Here is a 22,734-nt window from a genome sequence, read left to right as displayed (position 1 = left end):
TCACCACTCCCACAAGAGGGGACAACATACTAGACCTGATCATTACCAACATGGGGACTCTATGCTCCACACCAGAAGTATATCCCTCATTGGTAAGATCAGACCATAAATTAATTTCACTGGATGTCCACATCCCAACCCCACCCCCAGCCCAGAAAACCACAGTGAAAAACTTCTCAAAAGCGAACTTCTCATAGGTTCATAGGTTCATACTAGGCTATCTGCCCTAGGGCATTTATAAGTCTAGCCAGAGTGTGTTTGGCTTTTGCCACCCATTTTAAATTAATTTTGCTATGCCTTTTTTTGAGGTTAGTATACTGTGCCTCTGTCTAACAGTGACACAGAAGTGATAGCCGGGGTAAACCTACAATCTCCCATCCACTCATCAAGATTCCTCTTGAAGAGAGTCAATGTGGGACTATGCCTAACCTGGACTGGGATTTTATTCCAGAGTGAAGGGAGCCTCTGGGTTATGAATCTGTCCCTCCAGCATGTCCTATTTATTTCAGTGCTGAGGTTCAAGTCTCTCGAGCGAGTAGCTCGATGGGATTTGGATTTTCTGAGGTGCATGTCCATTAATTCCGGGTTGGACATGGCTTTATACGTCAGGCACAGATCGCCTCTGAGCAGGCGGTATGCCACTGAGTAGAGCTGGAGTTTCTTTAACCGGGCAGCATATGGCATCTGTTTGAGCCCTTTGATCCTCTTGGTGAGGTACTTTTGGGGTCTTTCCAGTTGCTGCAGGTGTCTGGTAAGTTACATCCCAAAAGGGGCATTGTACTCAATTATGGGCCTGATGAGGGATGAGTAAAGAGGCACGATGACCTCCCCGATCTAGATGTGAATCCCTTCATGATTAGGTGGGCTATATAAAATGTTTTTCTAACCACTTTGGCCACGTGGTTGTCAAATGAGAGATTGCTATCAACTTGGGTCCCCAGGTCCCTAATGACTTCTTCTGTACTTAATGGATTGCCACCTATGTGGTAATTTGTGGGCACTTTGTTTTGCCAAAGGGGATGACTATACACTTTTGGCATTTAGCTTGAGGCCATGGCTCTGGCACCAGTTGTCTGTTTCTATGAGGCCCTTTTGGAGGATGCTTGTGTCAGCTGGAGAGTTGATTATGGCGCCCAGTTTGCAGTCATCTGCAAACTTGGTCAGCCACAGTCCTTCCGTGTTGGCCTGTACCGAAGAGAAATATATACCGAACAAGAGAGGTCCCAGGACTGAGCCTTGTGGGATGCCACTTGTAACTGGTTTGGAGTCTGACATGGCTCCAGCAATTCTAATCATGTGGGTTCTGTCCTTGAGCCAGTTTGCAACCCATCTAGTGACATAGGGTTTATATTTAAGCTGGTGAGCTTATCTATAATGCCCAAGTGGGGTATTGTATCGAAGGCTTTTGCGAGGTCCAGGTAGGCTGTGTGGACCACCTTCCCCTCGTCAATGGCCTTGGTGACTGTTTCAAAGAAATTAACCAGGTTTAAGAGGCAGGATCTGCCCTTAACAAAGCCAAACTGGGTAGGATCCAGTGTCTGTAGGTCCCCAATATCTTTATTTATGAGGTCCATGATGATCCTTTCCATAGCTTTGCAGACCAAGCTAGTCAGGCTTATGGGGTGATAGTTTCCAGGATCCGTTGAGGCACCACCTTTGTGGACAGGGTCCACTGTTGCTGTACGCCACTCTTTGGGTACATATCCTGTAGTAAGGCTAAGATTGAACAGTAGTTTTATGTTTGGGTTTAGCTCTTCTTGGAGTTCATGTAGGACGCAGCCTGGGACACCATCTGGTCCCATTGATGCTGTGTTTTTTGCTTTGGAGAGGGCGGCTCTTACCTGAGCATCTAAGATGTCAGGGGGGCAGCACTCTGTTGGGATAGATATTTGCCCTTTTGGTGGGGAGTTTGCACTGAACCTGTCAGCTAGGATGTTGGCAATGTCTGTGGGCTCAGTGTATTTTTTGTCATTTTGGACTAATTCTGAGCATATCTGGGAATTCCAACCCAGGTTCCTAACATAACTAAAGAAAGCCTTGTGATTATCCTTAGTGTCCTGTGCAATTTTTCTCTCGAAGCTGGCCTTAGACGATTTTATGAGTGCCCGTAGTTTTTTGTTAATACTGATCAGAGATGCCTTCCCTTTTTGGGATTTTGCTCTATCATGTAGTAGCTTCCTCCTTCTATTGTATAGTTTGTTTATGGCTGGGGTCCACCAGATAGGACGTCTGCCTTTGGAGGATTGGGTCTTGGTTTTATTTGGGATTGCATGATCCATGAATTCCTGAAGGTGTTCATAGAATGTGTTTATAAAGGATTCTGCGGTCTGGGCCGTATTTTCCACAGGCCCGGGGGCTTTGAAGGATTTCGCCTCGGTTTTGAGGCGTGTGAAATTTGCTTTAGAGAAGTTTTTCACTGTGGTTTTCTGGGCAGGGGATGAGGTCAGGATGTGAATATCCAGTGAGATTAGTTTATGGTCTGATCTTACCAGTGAGGGATACACTTCTGGTCTGGAGCATAGTGTCCCCATGTTGGTGATGATCAGGTCCAGTATGTTTTCCCTCTTGTGGGAGTGGTAACAAGTTGTTCCATAGCATTTGAGTTTATAAATTCTAGGAACCTTTGGGCTAGGGTGTTGGAGCTAGAGTAATGCTCCCAGTCTATGTTTGGGTAGTTGAAGTCGCCCAATATAATGGTGTTTGGAGAGACCTTCATATTTTCCAGTATTCTCAGGAAGGCCGAGTGGGGTTCCTGTGTTTGGGAGGGTGGTCTGTAGCAGGCTATAAACTGGAAGGCAGTTTTACCCACAGTTAGTTGCACATGGATAGTCTCTGATGCTTTGTGCTGTGCCACCAACCTGGAGGTGTGGGTATCTTTGACGAATATTGATACTCCCCCTCCTTTTGTGGTTCGGTCCAAGTGGAATCCTTCAAGGCCCCAGGGCCAGTGGAAACTACGGGCCAAACTGCAGAATCCTATATAAACGCATTCTACGGACATCTCCAGGAATGCATGGATCATGCTATCCCAAACAAAACCAAGACCCAATCATCCAAAGGCAGGCGTCCAGTCTGGTGGACCCCTGCCATAAATAAACTGTACAACAGAAGGAGGAAGCTACTACATGATAGAGCAAAATCCCTAATAGGGAAGGCATCTCTGATCAGTACTAGCAAAAAATTACGATCCCTCATAAAATCCTCCAAGGCGAGCTTCGAGAGAAAAATTGCACAGGACACCAAAGACAATCATAAGGCTTTTTTCAGTTATGTTAGGAACCTGGGATGTAACTCCCAGACTTGTTCTGAGTTGATTCTAAACGACAGAAAATACACTGAACCCACAGACATCGCCAATATCCTGGCAGACAGGTTCAGTGCAAACTTCTCCCCCCCTCCCCCCCAAAAGAGCAAGTATCTATCCCGGCAGAGGGCTGCCTCCCAAACATCTCTAATGCTCAGGTGAAGGCTGCCCTCTCCAAAGCAAAAAACACTGCTTCCATGGGACCAGATGGCGTCCCAGGTTGCGTCCTACATGAACTCCAAGAGGAACTAATCCCGCAAATAAAACATCTATACAATCTCATCCTCACTACAGGATATCAGCAAACAAAATAAGGTAGAAGTCACCACGATAGTAAAAGTAATATTATATTTATTATCGAAACAAGCGCTTTCACGTACTGCCAAGGTACGCTTCTTCAGGTTTATAAATTCATTCATTCTGTTCAACATTTATATATTAAATATTTTATCTAATAAATCAATTAAACAATTAATCAATTTATCAATTGAATCAGAATAGTTCATCACCATTTTGCTATTTGGTTTGTTTTAAAGCCACATTATTCATTAAGCTTATAAAGCACATAATGAGGTATAACAAAATAGAGCAATGTGGAATCTTTTTAGAAACAAGTAAATATAAAAATGGATATATATATTAATCATTAAAATATCTAAATATCTAAATATAATACTTATTCAGTATATACATATCCATATAAAATTTCTTGTATATAGTGTAAATACAACCACATTTAAAACCTGCAATTCATATGTCGCTAAAAATCTCAAGTTGTTACAATTAATGTAATTATTTAAGCGACATTATGAAAATATAATATTAAAAATATATATACAATTTCTTTTATATTCCAGATATAAAAAACATATAACATAAACTTGAAATTGCATAGCAAGACATAGAGCTTGAGTATCCAGCATGTCAAAAACACTCGTAGAGCCTAGCTATCTGTATTTTGAGATATCTCAGATGTTGTGATATACTTATTATTGATAGAACCATGCCCATCATTCATCTGCGTCTAGCTAGTACTGGCTTGATACTTACTGCCTGATTAAGCCCTGGTTCAATGTGTGCCCTCAGCCTTAGAATCCAGTTTAATTCAACTAATTCTAAGTAAACCATATTATCACCTTTGCGTTTACTTTCATTTACTATCTGTAGTACCCTAAATTTAAAGTCATGATCATGGAATGCATATCTGTGTTTGGCTAAAGCATTTGTTAAGACCATTTTTCTCATATCATAACTATGGTTATATATACGATCTTTTAGCCTCCTAGATGTTAACCCTACATAGTATGCCTCACATGTAGTACAGGTAGCCAAATATATTAAATTCTTTGAATTACAAGTTGCATAAAAATTGGGTACAAATGTAAATTCCAAGTGTGGTACAGTAAATTGTTGGTTTTTAGAAATATAGTTACACATATTACATCTGTTACATGGAAATGTTCCATGTCTCAGAGACTGTCTAAGATCCAATACCGATCTATTTAATTTGTCAGTACATAGTAGTCTTTTCAGGTTTTTGCTATTCCTATATCTAAAAGCAGGTTTATTACCAACAACCTCTGCCACTTGTGTATCTAATAATAATATCTTCCAGTTTCTTCTAATAATATTATTAATATGTTTGATATCATTTGTATACCTAGTTGTAAAAGTCACTTTGGTATCATGCTGATGGGTTCTGTATACGTTTTTTATTCTCTGTCCTTCATTAGTCTGAGGTTTAGGGCAGGAAGTTTGACATTTTGAAATTTTTATGTCATTGATCAGGGAATTAGAGTATCCCCTGTCGATAAAAAAACCCTCTATAGAATTTAAATGCATATCTCTATCTTTATTATTGCTACACAGACGAGATATTCTCAAGAGCTGGCTCTTAACAATATTCGGAAATATGTGGCGTGGATGCATACTATTGTAATGTAGTATTGCATTTCTCCAACATGGTTTCCTGAATAGAGTGGTGGAAATTGTACCATCCAGTCGCTTAGAGATAGTAACATCCAAAAAATCTATCTTCATTACAGACTTCTCCATAGTGAATCTTAGGAAGTCAGTTGTAGATTCTAGGTAGGGGACCAAATGTTTCAATAATTCATCATCTCCTTTCCAAAATATTAATATATCATCTACAAAGCGTCTTTATAGTATAATATGCTTGAAAAATGTACTATCAAACAAAAATCTACATTCCCACTGGTACATCACTAGGTTAGCGTAAGAATTCACACAGGGGGTGCCCATGGCTACTCCCCAAGTCTGTGTATATATAATGTCTTGAAATAAAAAGATGTTATTATTCAGGACTATCTCTAGTAATGTACAAATCAACATTTGAGAGGCATTATCAAGTGTTCCATCTGTATGTAGGAATTCCCTGATAGCCTCAATCCCATATTCATTGGGGATAGTTGTAAAAAGATTTTTAACATCCAATGATACCAAAATAGTTGATGGATGTATAACATTATCTGTAGCTAAAGTCTGCAGGTCTTTTAATAATTCATGGGTGTCCCTTAGAATAGTGGATTTGTTTCTGGCTAGAGCTCCTAGTTTAGATTCAATATAACGAGAAATATTCTCAGTTATCCATTTTTCACCAGATACTATTGGCCGTAGAGGAGGGGGAAAACCCCTTTATGTACTTTAGGAAGGCCTTTAATCACAGGAATAAGAGGGGAGTCCAGTAGAAAGTATTCATATAATTCCTTAGAAATTTGTCTACACATTAAAAGGTCATAAAGAATGTCATGAACCTGTTTCACAATATATGTTAAATGCTTGTGTTCTGTGCATTTGTAAACAGTATTGTCATTCAGCATATCAAGCATTAACTTAGTATATAAGGTGGAGTCCATTACCACTATACCTCCACCTTTGTCAGCTGGTTTAAATACTAAATTCATATCCTGCTGAAAGTTCTTAAGTGCAAGTTTCTCATTTGCATTCAAATTGTGAAATACATGCTTAGATTTACCTTTAGAAAAATACTCATATAGATCTTGTTCACATAATCTTACAAAACATTCAACATTAGGTAAAAGGGTAGGCATAAACATGCTTTTACGTTTGAATTGTTCATTAATATAAGAATTAGGCATGTTGATATCTTTAAACAGTAATTTTAATGTTAGACTTCTGGCAAAAAAGCGTAAGTCAATCAGAACTTCTGAAAGGTTACTGCCTTGAGATGGAATAAAGGAGAGTCCTTTATTCAAAAGTTCTAGTTCATGCATATTCAATTCACGACTCGAGAAATTGAATGCAAGTTGTCTCAATTCCTGTTCTTTCTCCTTACCTCGGTGTTCTCCCCCGTATATTTCCTTTTTCTTCTTCCTCGGCTGTTGGACAGCGTTGATACTCGGGTTCTGTATTCTACTGGTAACGGTAAAAAAGTGCCCGAATTTGGACCTGTACCAGATTTTGGTCTCGCTCCAAGAGAAAGTGGTTCCTTTAGAGCCTGTTGATTTGGTGGTGGCGTTTCCCTTACTGGCAACTCATCTTGCTTCCCGGTATTTGACAATGTCGTCATTTCCGCATTAATCAGATTCAAAGGTTCCGAAGAGTCCATTACATTGGCTGGAATATTGTCAGCATGAGGCAGATAATTTGATCGGGCATTGGATTGATCTCCATATTTGGGCCAAACAAAGATTTGTCCAGAGAGAAGATCATGATAGTCTCTTTGTAATTTTTTATATTTTAATTGCTGCAGTCTATCACTGTACGCGATGACTTGTACAAACATTATACCAAGTTTTTTCTCATAAATTTCTCCTTTGAACTGATTTAGTAGATCTTTATGCAAAGCCTCCACTTTTATAACTAGCTCATTTTCAGTAGGAGTAAAGTAATCAATTAAAAGTCTTATATATTGGTTACTAAAATCTATGTTCAATTGTTGCCATTTTTTCAGGAGTTCAGGGTGACTATCTCCATATGTGGGCATGCATAAGATACGCATTCCCCGAGGTATCACATGGAAATGGATGCAAGCCTCTAAATGCCTTCTCTGCCATATTAATCTATGTAATTTATATAGATCATTTTCAAGTTCTCTAAGGCCATTATAAAATTCTTTAAGGTTCTCCACAGTACCTGTTTGCTTTGAGATGGTAGGGAGATGTAGTTCTAAATTCAATAATGGATTATCGCGTTGATGAAAAATGTTGTTCCAATCACTGGTATTGCTTCTAATTCCAGGATTGTAGTCCAGTTCAATTGTAGATGTTTCCATCATGTGGGGGTAGAAAATTCCAAGGGATAACAATGAAGATAATGTATATAAACAGGATACTACCCTCCAAAGACTTCACCAAAAAAAGAGAGATCCACGTAGCAACAAACAAAATAAGGTAGAAGTCACCACGATAGTAAAAGTAATATTATATTTATTATCGAAACAACAAGCGCTTTCACGTACTGCCAAGGTACGCTTCTTCAGGTTTATAAATTCATTCATTCTGTTCAACATTTATATATTAAATATTTTATCTAATAAATCAATTAAACAATTAATCAATTTATCAATTGAATCAGAATAGTTCATCACCATTTTGCTATTTGGTTTGTTTTAAAGCCACATTATTCATTAAGCTTATAAAGCACATAATGAGGTATAACAAAATAGAGCAATGTGGAATCTTTTTAGAAACAAGTAAATATAAAAATGGATATATATATTAATCATTAAAATATCTAAATATCTAAATATAATACTTATTCAATATATACATATCCATATAAAATTTCTTGTATATAGTGTAAATGCAACCAGATTTAAAACCTGCAATTCATATGTCGCTAAAAATCTCAAGTTGTTACAATTAATGTAATTATTTAAGCGACATTATGAAAATGTAATATTAAAAATATATATACAATTTCTTATATATTCCAGATATAAAAAACATATAACATAAACTTGAAATTGCATAGCAAGACATAGAGCTTGAGTATCCAGCATGTCAAAAACACTCGTAGAGCCTAGCTATCTGTATTTTGAGATATCTCAGATGTTGTGATATACTTATTATTGATAGAACCATGCCCATCATTCATCTGCGTCTAGCTAGTACTGGCTTGATACTTACTGCCTGATTAAGCCCTGGTTCAATGTGTGCCCTCAGCCTTAGAATCCAGTTTAATTCAATTAATTCTAAGTAACCCATATTATCACCTTTGCGTTTACTTTAATTTACTATCTGTAGTACCCTAAATTTAAAGTCATGATCATGGAATGCATATCTGTGTTTGGCTAAAGCATTTGTTAAGACCATTTTTCTCATATCATAACTATGGTTATATATACAATCTTTTAGCCTCCTAGATGTTAACCCTACATAGTATGCCTCACATGTAGTACAGGTAGCCAAATATATTAAATTCTTTGAATTACAAGTTGCATAAAAATTGGGTACAAATGTAAATTCCAAGTGTGGTACAGTAAATTGTTGGTTTTTAGAAATATAGTTACACATATTACATCTGTTACATGGAAATGTTCCATGTCTCAGAGACTGTCTAAGATCCATGGGACCAGATGGCGTCCCAGGTTGCGTCCTACATGAACTCCAAGAGGAACTAATCCCTCAAATAAAACATCTATACAATCTCATCCTCACTACAGGATATGTGCCCACAGAATGGCGTACAGCAACAGTGGTCCCACTCCACAAAGGTGGAGCCTCTACGGACCCTGGAAACTATCGCCCCATAAGCCTGACTAGCTTAGTCTGCAAGGCTATGGAGAGGATCATCATGGAGCTCATAAACAAAGACATTGGGGACATACAGACACTAGATCCTACCCAGTTCGGCTTTGTCAAAGGCAGATCCTGCCTTTTGAACCTGGTTGACTTCTTCGAAACAGTCACCAAAGCCATAGATGAAGGGAAGGTAGTCCACACAGCCTATCTGGACCTTGCAAAGGCATTTGATACAATACTCCACTCGGGCATCATAGAAAAGCTATCCAGCTTAAATATAAACCCTTATGTCACAAAATGGGTCGCAAACTGGCTCAAAGACAGAACCCACAGAGTGAGAGTTGCTGGAGCCATGTCAGACTCGAAACCGGTCACAAGTGGCATCCCACAGGGTTCTGTCCTGGGACCACTCTTGTTCGGTATATACTTTTCCGAGGTACAGGCAAATGTGGGAGGACTATGGCTCACCAAGTTCGCAGACAACTGCAAACTGGGCGCCATAATCGACTCTCCAGCTGACACAAACATCCTTCAAAAAGGTCTCACAGAGACAGATAACTGGTGCCAGCACCATGGTTTAAAGCTAAATGCCAAAAAATGTATAGTCATACCCTTTGGCAAAAACAATGTGCCCACAAATTACCACATAGGCGGAAACCCATTAAGTACAGAGAAAGTTATTAGGGATCTGGGGACCCAAGTTGATAGCAATCTCTCCTTTGAAGACCACATTGCCAAAGTGGTTAGAAAGACCTTCTACATAGCCCACCTCATCACGAAGGGTTTCACATCTAGATCAAGAGAGGTAATTGTGCCCCTTTATTCATCCCTCATCAGGCCCATCATAGAATACAATGCCCCTTTTGGGATGTACCTTACCCGACACCTGCAGCAATTAGAAAGACCCCAAAAGTATCTCACCAAGAGGATCAAGGGTCTCAAACAGATGCCATATGCTGCTCGGTTAAAAAAACTCCAGCTCTACTCAGTTGCATACTGCCTACTTCGAGGCGATCTATGCCTGACATACAAAGCTATGTCAAATCCAGAATTAATGGACATGCTCCACCTCAGTAAATCTAAATCCCTTAGAGCCACACGCTCGAGGGACTTGAACCTCAGCACAGAAATAAATAGAACTTGCTGGAGGAACAGGTTCATAACCCAGAGGCTCCCTTCGCTCTGGAATAGAATTCCAGTTCATGTGAGGCAGAGCACCTCACTAAATCTCTTCAAGAAGAATCTCGATAGGTGGATGGGGGATCGTAGGTTTGTCCCAGGGATTACTCCCGTGTCACTATTAGACAGAGGCACAGTAAACTAAACCTTAAAAAGGGCACAGTATACTCAAATCAAGGGGTGGCGTAAGCCATACAGAATCGGGCTAGGCTTATAATTGCCCCAGGGCAGATAGCCTAGTATGAACCTATGAACCTATGAACCTAAAGCTCTGCACATGTTTAGTGGCAAGACACTGAACTCTATCTTCTGTTCCATGATCTGTCAGGTTGTTGTTTGTCTTTCGGCTTTTCCCAGTAAGGGATCGCCACAGCGGAACTCCGGTCCGCTAATGATCGACAGTAAATTTTTACGAAACACCGAGGTGCCAGCTCGATGTTCAACCTTCAACGAAGGCACGCCCATTTACGCACGTATGTCTTTCGAACGCTACCCAACCAGGGGGAGGACATGCAGACTCCACACTGAAGGCACTCCCAAGCCCAGCTGGGAATCGAATGGGAGAACCTCTTGCTGTGAGGTAACAACGCTACCGCCGTACTATGGCGGCTACTCCATGATCTGTCAGGTAATTCTCAATATTTATTTTTAGCAATCTACTTTGCACACCAGCTATATTATCAGACTTCATGGTATTAACATCTCATTTTTAAAGTACAAACCAACAGTCCATCTTTATATTTCTGTTCAGTAACATGCACATTCTTTTGAAAATAACTTTGTTTTGCTTTTACACGTCTTTATAAAATGTCCTTTTCAAGCAAAAATTCTTCAAGCTAGATTAAGAAAATGACTAGGTTCTAGGCATGATTACAGACACACCTACTGCAAACATGAATTTCAATCATTTGAAAACCCTTGATCATGGACACTCTCTTTGTTACTTCATGTTTCATGGATACATTTTTATTTGCATTGCTTTTATAGGGTATCCTGTCTTCATTTCTCATTTTTGCCTTCATACTAGACTCACATCTAATTTGTTGTATCTGTGCACTGGTAATTTCAATTCTCTGCACACATCCATGTTTTGATAAAGTTGCTCTTAAAATCTTGCCACTTGTTTCATCTTTCCTATACCACAAATCATTCTTTGTCTTATTAAAGAATTATGCAGCTCACCAAACTCGTAGTCTTTGTCTGTGCCCTTCAAATCAGTAACATATGCACCTGTAGTTTCTGTAGGACCTTGGTTAGGCTAATTCTTTCTGAGTAAATCACAATTAATGAATTTATCCTTAAGTACTGCTGTTTTGTCTTTTTCTTCATCAAGGAAACCAAAAGAGTTAAATACCTTTGTGGCTTTTCCAATGGCAATACTCATGAATATTGCACAATACACATCTTCAGATTTTATAATTAATGCACTTGCTGTGAGTAATAAATCCAATTTCTGTATGCACAGCTTCCAGGTTTCAGCCAAATTTCTTTCTTGCAGCAGAAGTACTCCAGATGGTTACAGTTGAGCAGTATTTAATCTGAGAATTTTCCCTTTTAGATTGAAATATAGAGATTCTTAACGGAAGAGTTTTCTTCACTTCTGCAGTCATCTCTCTTCCATTGTGATAGATATTTTTTCTACTATGACAGCATAGCATGTCAAGAGGCCTAAAAAGTAAAACACAAAGACAAGATATTTTTATTTTAAAATTATTTCTTTTGAACTATAGTATATATTATATGAGCTGCTAATCACTGTAGATAGCCCACTAATTTCTAAAGATTTATGCCCAATATCTAACAAGTACAATAATCCCAGGCCGCACAAACCTGGATGGCTGAAATCATGGACCTATTGTTCCTCCAGTGGCCTGGTGGTTAGAGCAACCTGGTTGACAAAGTAATTTCAGAATATACTCCATGTTCCCAAATGCTGGCATCCAGCTGCCTGTGCACTCCAATAACCTCTGGTCTTTACAGTTGTCATGCTGTAACCACAGGTGGCACCCCTGTCATCTTCATCATTCCATGTGACTCAAACATTTGGCACCAATGAACACCCCATGTTGCCTCCAGCAGAGGAAGCTTCACCTCCAACCTCAGAGACAGACAAAAATGGGCCTTTGTGCCTCAACCGCAAGCTTACTGGAGACTGATGAAATTTCACCAGCACCATTTCTTCTTCCTTAACTGTACCCATGTATGGGCATCACAACTGGGTGAAGATAACATATATACATAGTGTGAACAGTACTGCAGTTGTACACAGGAAGGCTATACAATACATGCACACCTATTACCTGGAAAGGCTCTCCTGCCAACTGTGCAAGCAAGCCTTATTTAATTAATTCTGCTTAGCAGCCACATAATGTAGTGGAAGGTAAATGGCCAAAAAAACATGCAGCACATTTCTGACTGCATCTCCTGAACCTCTGCTTTCCAATGATAAAATGGTTCAGTTTTGCAAAACCTCACGTCATCATAGTAATGCCAGTCTCAACCAGACATCAACATGTTAAAGAGGCCATCATATCACCCCATCAGGTCCTTCTTAAAGCTCCTGTACAGGAAGAACATTAAAATTCTAGTGTCTGTGGTATACCATGCAAGGGTCCTGTGGTTCACATGGCAGGCAACATCCAAATCCACTCAGCTGGTCTACTTGAGCAGTATGGTAGTCTTGTGTCCAAGGATGAATTGCATGCTTCACGATGTAGTGGTGTACAACAGCACTATATGCAGTCTCTGTCCTGGTGGACATGCATATACATCCCATCCCCCAGCTAAACCGCATGCATGTAGCTCACACCATAGGTATGGATAGCACAGTATGTAGACTACATGATTCACAGATATTAGCATTATCTAGTCTCATTAGAATTCCTAATTGAATAAGTGGCCTGTGTTAGTGTAATATAAATCTCTGCTGCCATCTTGCATAAGACTGCTCGGAAAAAAAATAGTAATAAAATTTATTGAAACATCTATAAAATAGTTTTGGACATGGATCTTTAGAAATGGAAGGAAGGAGAAATGGGCTGGTAATGTGTCTGTATTATAACTGCAATGTCTGTAGTACCTGTCAGGATGGAGGGATTATCAGTCTGTAGTTGTTTATGTAAGTCACACATATACAAGGTTGGGCCACATATGGGTATTCCACCTCACATATGACATACACAGTAGTGGTAACACAACATACAGTCATGTGAAAGTGTTTAGGTGCAGAAATGCCACATGCCAACATATGCTGCATGCAGGGTCACCATACAACACACCTGTGCATAGCTGTGGAGGGGATGCAGTTGCCATTAGATGCCATGGAATACATATGATGGGGAATTACTATGGCCCTGCTTACCTGCAAAGTTAAACTACCATATTTGGGAGGTCCAGAATGTTAACTACAGGTAATATCCAGGTGAATAAAATGGTAGGAGGACACTGAAACTAACACATGCATGGTGTGGCCAAGCATATACTTCCACTAAATGACATGTCTTGTCTGCAAGTATACAGGTAAGGGCATGGTCACATGAGAGCAGCAACACATGGAAAGGTTCACAAGCCAGGGAAATGCAGTGCTCCATCAGGATGTTTTGCATACATGGCATGCACCTAATGCTAAAAGCAGTGCAAATCACCAGGTCTAGGACCAGAACTGGCAGGGCATAGCACAGGATATGAATGCCATGGAAGGCCATAATACAAATGGTGCAAACAGGATTACAGATATGCTTGCCCATGCAAAGCAGAAAGCCTGGGACATCGTGGTAGATGGGAGTTGGGCAAACAACATTCAAGTAGCTGACAGAGGTTACAGAGGTTTTTGGGTACCCTCCTCAGGGAGGAGGACTGGCCTCATAATTCGTGGTGGCTTGAATATGGGTGCAGGTTTGGCACCTCCTACTAGTGTGTCTGAAGGCAATGCATCAGGTTAGTAGTGACAATACTACTAATGTGGTATGACACATGCACAAACAGCAGAACATGACCAGCACTCAAATGGCGTGACTGAAATTTATTTTATACAGATAAAAACTGGCAAACCAGTTTTGGCAAAAGCCTTCTTCAGTACAAATTCAAAAGAAGCAGTAAATATTTATTAATTTATTCAACTGCATATAAATAAATATCGCGCACAAAATTCCCACCCCTAAAAGTGCAACACAACCCATCATATTAAATCATTTAAACCAGATGGAAACAGAGCGCCCAATTTAACAATCCAAGTTCTTTCCTTATTATTTAAAATTTCCTGCCATCAAACTTATTAAAGCTATAAAAGCAAATTCTGTCAATAGCAATAAATGTAAACCTAGCAGTGGGATATTTGGTCACATGTTTATGTAAAGCAGTGGAAGTATAACAATTTTTCATATCACTTAAATGTTCAAACATCCGTGTTTTAAATTGATGGGAAGTTTTGTCCACATAAAAGGCAGAACACCCACAACAAGCTACAGCTGATGTCAAAAACCCAAAGAGTACTTACCAAAGAAACCTGTTTCTTTTTTGTAACTACTCTGCAAGCAGAGCAATGACCACAAGGGTGACAAGCTTCAAGTGGTGACACATCTATGATCCGTAGTCCATCTGCCCCAACCAATGCAGCTTTTTTTATAATGATTAACTTTGTTGCCTATTGTTCTGCTATGTCTAAATGAACCTTCCTTTCTGATAAAAGACTATCTCAATGTTTAAGGTTTTGAAAAGCTAAAGAATTGCTTCCAAAATTGGTGACAAATCTAAGGGTAAAATTTGCTCCCTTTTTCTTCTATACTTTAGTAGCTCAGACCTGCTAACAGACTTAACAGTATTATATGCTCTCTGTACATCCTGGCACTCATAACCACGATTATTAAACCATTGAAACAGATGCTTTGTATGTTGATCCAATTCCTCTGCACTAGAGAAAATCTTTTAATTCTCAAAAACTGTAAATATTTTTAATAATGTGTGCGGCGTGACAACTAGTAGCATCCAAAAAGGAATTATAGTTAAACTGTTTTCTAAAGACAGAAGTAGCTAAAGTTCCATCATTTTTAGAGACCAATACATCCAAAAAAGGATACATTTTTGAGATCATGATTAGCACTAAATTGTAATCCCACTTGTTGTCATTGAGATATGGAACAGTTTTTTAAGAACAAATAACATCAGACTTCCAAACCAACCAACCAATAATCATCTAGATATCTACGCCATATATCCATAGCTTAAAGATAAATATTATGGCTTGCATCACATACAAGTTGTTCTTTCAAAAAACCCATAAACAGATCCACATAAGTTGGGCAAAAGATGTTCCCATTGCTGTCCCCTTTAATTGTAAAAAACATTCTCCATTAAAGTAAAACACATTTTTAGTAAACACATGTTCCATTAAACATATCAAAAATGTATTGAATCCTGGACTATATATGGGTATTCTCTCAAGCCAATAATGTAATGCCAATAACCCACCCAATGTGAAATATTAGTGTAGAGGACTTCACATCTAGAGTACATATGTACCAATCATCCTCTAACTGTGCGTCTTGTATAATGTTCAAAAACTGCGTAGTGTCTTGTATTCCTGATCAAACTTCTGCTAATAAAGGTTTTAAATATAATGTCAAAAAAGCAGGCAAGGGTTCAGTCAGAGAACCATGGCCCAACACAATGGGTCTGCCAGGGGGTGAAATGAAAATCTTTGTGTATTTGGGAAGCATATAAAAATACTGCGGAGAAGGATCTTGAACCATAAGATGATGTACTACTTCTTTAGATATAATATCTTCATTTAAAACATTTTTCAAAAATGATCAATGTCATGTTTGAACTTCATTGTAGGATCTAAAACCATTTTCTGATAAAAATGACTATCCAACAATTGTGCCTGTGCTTCGTTCAAATACATAGCCCAATCCCACACAACTACTGTCCCAACCTTGTCAGCCAGATTAACCATAACATTATTATTAGCTCGCAAAGTGTGTAGGGCTTTCCTCTGGGAATGGGAAAGATTGTTATGTTGTGCAGGGCCATAGTAAAAATCAAAATGTAATTCCTGAGAACACCTTTCTGAAGGGCTTCAACGTACTATCCATGGGAGGAACAAAATTAGTTAATTCTTTTTTACCATCAAAAAATAACAATAAATTTAATTTTCTGCAAAAAGCTATTACATCTATGACCAGCAAATTCTCTGAAACTGTAGAAGACGGGACAACGTTTAAATCTTTATTCAAAACATCCAACTGATCCTTGGATATATTGACAGAAGAAATGTTATGTACAATATGACATTTTGTTAATTCAGTCATGAAACACAACAGAGCATCCAAAGTGGAAGCCTCTGTTGTGATGTTTGTGCCAGCCCTTCTCCTATATTAAAAGGGTTAGATATTTTTTCCTTCTTGGCTGCCAGTAAATGTAAACCCATTTCACCATCCATTTCTACAACCAAAGCAATTCACCCGTTGAAATTTCTGGAATGGACCCAGCTTTTTTAAGAACAGAATGACCCCTTTTCCTTTTATCTATTCCCCCATTGTCATAACTTACTTCTCCATGATAAAGGGACTATATTGTGTGCTATATTTAGTTATATGCAGTTGAATCAATTAATAAATATTTGCTGCTTGTTTTGAATTTGCACGGAAGAAGGCTTTTGATGAAACTGGTTTGTTAGTTTTTATGTGTATTAAATAAATTTAATTCGAGCCATCCAAGTGCTGGTCATGTTTTGCTGTTTGTGCTTGAAGTGAAGTGTGTGTGACTGTTGATGACCTGCATCTGTTCTGCTGGAACCTCTAGTCTGCAAGCATATCATCATACCAAATGAGGTATGTGTTATACAGTATTGTATAGCAGTATCTACCATGTGTCCATTATGCATACCACAGAGGGAAAGGACAACCATAACTCTGTTGGCAAACACAGGTGTCATGTGTTTCATGTATTCACAGATTCCACTGGTGAAGGGGACAACAAATGGCTAATGTCAGAAGGGCTGCTGTGACTGGGAGAGTATAGCACAACAGAGCAACAGAGGATTGATATCAGCAGGGCTGCTGTGGCTCATGATGATAGCACTATGACAGCAGCATAGTCTGATGATCCAGTGGCACTTTCTGTGACACTTTCAGAGGAGGGAACACCCACAGGCACAGGTCATCACTGAGTGCACGGCCTCACTGAAGCCTGACATTATTTGTAAGTGTGAGACCAATGTGGGATCTTCCTGTGTTCCAACCAGACAGGGGGTCTGACATATGTACTGTCTATGATGTATGCATTCCCACCATAAGTGAGAGATACAGAGGTGCCCACTGCTGACATGACTCCTGTGCTGTCCTAATATGCATGCAGTACTTGGAATTAAAGAATAGATGCACAGCTCAGTGATCCAGGTGCAAGCAGTTGCTGTGCTCAGCACTGTTGAGCTAGTAAGTGTTCCCTGAGACATGTAGGAGGATATGCTGGCACAATGAGATGATATTGCTTCTGAGGTCACTGTTGAACACTGTGGGTCCTTCAGTGTATATGGACCTTCTCAAGTTATGAGACTTGAGTGACTCCAGAAGTCCCTATTAGAATGACAATCAGAATTTGGAACAACTCTTATAAAGAAAGACTGAATTTTTTTCACTCTATCCTATTGGTTACAGGCTAATATGAGGTGATCCTATTTTGATCTACGATTGCCTGGTTAATGAATCATTATTTGTTATGCTGTTAGTTTTCTGAATCACACCGATCACACTAGAGGTAGTGCGATTTTGGTATCTTTGCCTAGATCTAACTCACACTTTCTGGGTACTTATTGTCACTTTACAGCTGGTGGATAGGATGACAAATGTATAGGGAGTGGTGAGCTTTTCAAAAGAGCTATCGATATGGGTTTGGCTCTAGTGATTTTCAGCCAGGTTTATCTTCTGGCAAACTCTGGGGGCTTTTGAATTGTATTTAAACATTAAACACTAAGGAAAGCTTGACAAGGGAAATAATGCTTGCAGGGCTTGGAACTCTCTTCCATTTAACGAATTAAACCAAACACCATAAGCGTAATCCCCTGATGGCAATAAAACGCTGAATATAATTCAAGATGTAAGACACTGTATGCACTTCTGCAAATTCAATAAACTTTTATTTCCACTCTATCTTGGAAATAAAAGTTTATTGAATTTGCAGAAGTGCATACAGTGTCTTACATCTTGAATTATATTCAGCGTTTTATTGCCATCAGGGGATTACGCTTATGGTGTTTGGTTTAATTCGTTGTATATTTTTTGCGTGGATCCCCGTCTCAGTCAGCGGCTGCTCTGCATTTGGATTGTGATTCTCTTCCATTTAAACCTGCAGTTATTTCATTAGCTTGGATGTAACACTGTATCCAATGACTGACTTAAGTTTTCCTAGCTGTATTTCTTTCACTCTCATAAGAAACTGCGTCATCTAAACAGGTTTCCAGTTTTCACATTTCCGTCAGAAGCACTATCTTTCATGTTAGTGACACAGAACTTAGCAATGTGACCTTCATCCCAATTTTTTGTAACAAATTAGCATATTATTTGCTGTGTTTTGTTTCACAGAATATGCTGCATTTCTTACAGCAGTTTTATCCTGCAGACAATTCGTTTTAAACATTATGGCATTAACTAATAAGAGCTGTATGAAACTTATCGATGGGGTTCACTTTGTAGTACCCATTTTCTTATATTACTAGGTAAAGCTCTTTTACTGATAGAAGACTGAACATTTATGTTTTACTGTTCCCATCATAATCAAGCATGAGCTGTAAAATATGACAGACGTTATGCATCTGTGCACTTACTGGTTTATCTACATTAAAACTCCAGCTTAAAAAAAAATTCTTGTACTTCAGAGGTTTATACCAGCCCTGCCTAACAATTCTTTGTTAAGTTTATCATAGCCCATGAAATCAGTTGCATTCATATGCATGTAGATTTTCATTGACTTTTCTGTCAGTTTGAATGACAGGATTCTTGCCCAGTCTGCTTGACTGCAGTCTTCTCTGGTGGCACACCACTCAAATGTCACCAAATAAGACTCCAGATCATCCTCCCTGGCACATTAGGGTGTTACCAGCTATTCTGGACAGCATAATCTGCTTTGGTAGCTGTACCAGCTTCTGCTCAGCTCTTATCTGCATTTCCATGATCTTGGTCAGTACAGCCTCCATGGTTATAGACACAAATTAACTATGCAAGAAACACGACGGTCACAGAAAGTTAGCAAATTCGTAGTCCAGATATGATTTACACTTGGCAAAAGAGCTACTGCGCTGAACTAAAATTTGACAAATCTCAGGACAACTGCCAACATTCTCCAGCAGTAGAACTTCCAAAGTATACTGGAAGCAGAATACAAGTGCAAACACCATTTTGTCCAGCAAGTCACAAGTATATTAGTCCACTTGGTTTTGCAGCTTCAGAATAAAGCAAACAGTACTTTCATAACAGTGTTCACGTCCCAAAGTTCTTATAGGATACAGGCCTATTTTTTAACTAAAAGGAAAGTCCAAGTTTACAGGCCTCTTCCAGGCCAAACTTTCAGTTCTACAAAACACATGCTTCCAAAAGGTATACTCCAAAAGTTCCTGTTTTAACACACTATGTATATTTCCATGTTTCAAGATCTTCCTTCAAATGATTCTCCAAGTGAGAAGCTAACTATCTGAGCTTATCCGTCCAGGCTACTCCTTCTCATATAATAGTAATTGGCACTTAAAGCCTTGCAATCTATCCAATTGCTATGAGACTATTCGCACATAGCATACTGCAACATATATTCTGATTACATATTTAAAGGCACATACACATATATACGTGTGTGTGTATCTGTATGTTTTGTTAAAAATAGTAACCATTGTATGTAAATGTTCAGATGGTTAAAGGTATTCTTTATTTTTGCACTTTGTTGCATAGAAGACATATTTTGTTGGTTTGTGTATTTAAATTTTGCTGATGTTTTTGGATTTGTGTTTCATTTGAAATCACTGCCACCATTGTTTCTAATTGTACAGTGATATAATTCTTCTCAGTAGGAAGATTACTACCATCTTCATACTGGTACAATTGTGGAGTTAATATATTTAACTTTTGGAAGTTTGCTCCCCTGCATAAAACACTTTTTTGTTTTGTTTTTGTTTAGGTTTTATTTTTATGTTGTTGATATTCTGTGTTTTGGGTAGCTTACTGTGTGCTCTCTTTATTTTGCTCCCACAGTTTTGGCTCACAATATTATGTTTTTGATAATTTCTTATACATATATAATGTCCATGTGTGCAATTGTCAATTTGGGACAATAGTTCCTATCAGGAGGGTTAAACTTTATTATTTGAAGATATACATTCTTTTGTGTGTTTGTTTTAAGTTAATTGGTTATGGGGATATTCTAGGGAGAATTTTTTTTGTTTGAGAGTATTCATTAAAACAAAAAGTCTTGTAAAATGTGACATAGCTTCAACTGGAGATGAAAAGAAACATCTGTATAAGACTGCAGCCTGCCAAACATTAATATGTGCATGTAACACAAAAGCTGGAAATGGACATTTAAGAAAAATGTCATACATAATAATGTAATAATACCTTCTTATCATACTGGCTACACTAAACATATTATTTTGGAACACAAATGTTTGGAATGGCATCACAGGTATAGACAGAAAGGTAGGGATATTGAATTATATTAAGAAAAGCAGAGTGCAAATAGCAATGCTACAGGGGACACATTTGGAAAGAAGTGAGCATATGAATTGATAAAGAAAGGATTTCAAGATGGATATTCAGGAGAATATGCAGGACAAAGGAAAAGGGGAGTACTTATGCTAACTGATAGAGGAGCTCCAACAGTGATTGAAGATGGCAAAAATATAGTAAGGGGCTACTGGCAAGGGAGGAGGGTTAAGCTTGCATGGATATATGTTCCACCTAAAACTGCTGTTATGGAGCTTAAGAACGTTATAGGAGAAATAATCAGCATTCAGCAGGGAATATTACTTATAGGTGGGGACTGGAAATTGAACTGCAGCAGTGAGGATGTATTTGAGGGACCTAGAAGGGAAAATATAACAAAAGAAAGTACAATCATTGCTTGAAACTCATTGAGTTCTGACTGAGAGTACTACTGAAACAATTCGAAATATAAAGTGATAAGTATATTTTTTGGGTACTTCTTTTCAAAGTTCTGCAGTATCCTAACTGTTTTTGCTTGACTTGATTTAGATATACATATTTGCTGGCTTCTGATCGGTCCTGAAAGTGCTATTTTTCTCCCGCCCTTATTTCTGCTGTGTTAAATACTGGTCAAACAACTTGTGCTCCTCACCCTCCCTCCCTATTGGTGTCTTCTTGATATACTTGGTGGCTTTGCAATTGCCCACCCCTACTGTATATTTGATCTGTGACACTCCTCCCAGTCTAGTATTATTAGCTCATTCTACTTAATACAGAGAGGAAAAAAATTGCACTTTATTCATCTGCTTTTACTGTATTTGTGTTTCTTCCTACTTTATTACTTTATATTGCTTTTGCCTCTGCTTGAAAGTACTCAATTGTACATATTCTGTTGCATTTATTATTGCTTGGTAGTAGCTTGATTAAATTATAACTGTTATTCTAAGCCTTTGGTTTAAGCACCTGGGCTTCAGACCAGTTGTTTTACATTAAGAAAGTTTGTGGTCTGCACTGTTTTGGCAGGACAGGTAGCTTACATCCTTCTAAGTTGGGAATTGCTGATTGAAGGCTCAGTGTCTGTTATTCTAAAAGTGTATTAGTTCTGGTTTAAGCACTTGGGCTTCAGGCCAGTTATTTTACATTAAGAAGGTTTGTGGTCTGCACTCTTGTGGGAGGAGAAGATAGATTCTGCCCTTCTGAGCTGGGAATTTCTGGTTAAAGGCTTATTGTGCCTGCTAATTTGAACTGTTTCTTTCTGAAATTGGTGCACCTTGTTTGCTGTAGCATGGAATAGATTCAGGCCTGCTGAATCTAGCTTTGTTTGTACAACTTGAGCACTGATCCAGGCCATCTTTTTTTGGAGAAGGTTCCCCTGCACCCTAGTGGCAGGAGTGTCCAGTTAGAACTTATCTGATTGAAGACTGCTGGAACAGGGCTCAGTTTTGAGCTTTTTACTGGTTAATTGGGTAATTTGTTTAAATCAGTTTGCTCGTTTTCTATTGTTATATATAAAAAAGAAAAAAAATGCACTTTATTCATCTGCTTTTACTGTATTTGTGTTTCTTCCTACTTTATTACTTTATTTTGCTTTTGCTGCCTGTTCTTAAAAGTAGTTAATTGCATTTATTCTGCTGCATTTATTACTGCTTGTTAGTATCCAATTAAATTGTAACTGTTATTCTAAGCCTTTGGTTTACGGACTTGGGCTTCAGACCAGTTGTTTTACATTAAGAAGGTTTGTGGTCTGCACTGTTGTGGCAGGACAGGTAGCTTACATCCTTCTAAGTTGGGAGTTGCTGATTGAAGACTTAGTGTCTGTTATTCTAAAGTGTATTAGTTC

This window comes from Protopterus annectens, chromosome 1.part0 (genome assembly GCF_019279795.1).
Source record: "Protopterus annectens isolate FY-2018-M chromosome 1.part0, PAN1.0, whole genome shotgun sequence".
NCBI lineage: Eukaryota > Metazoa > Chordata > Ceratodontiformes > Protopteridae > Protopterus > Protopterus annectens.
The sequence above is the reverse complement of the archived record's forward strand: the minus strand, read 5'-3'. Positions refer to the sequence as shown.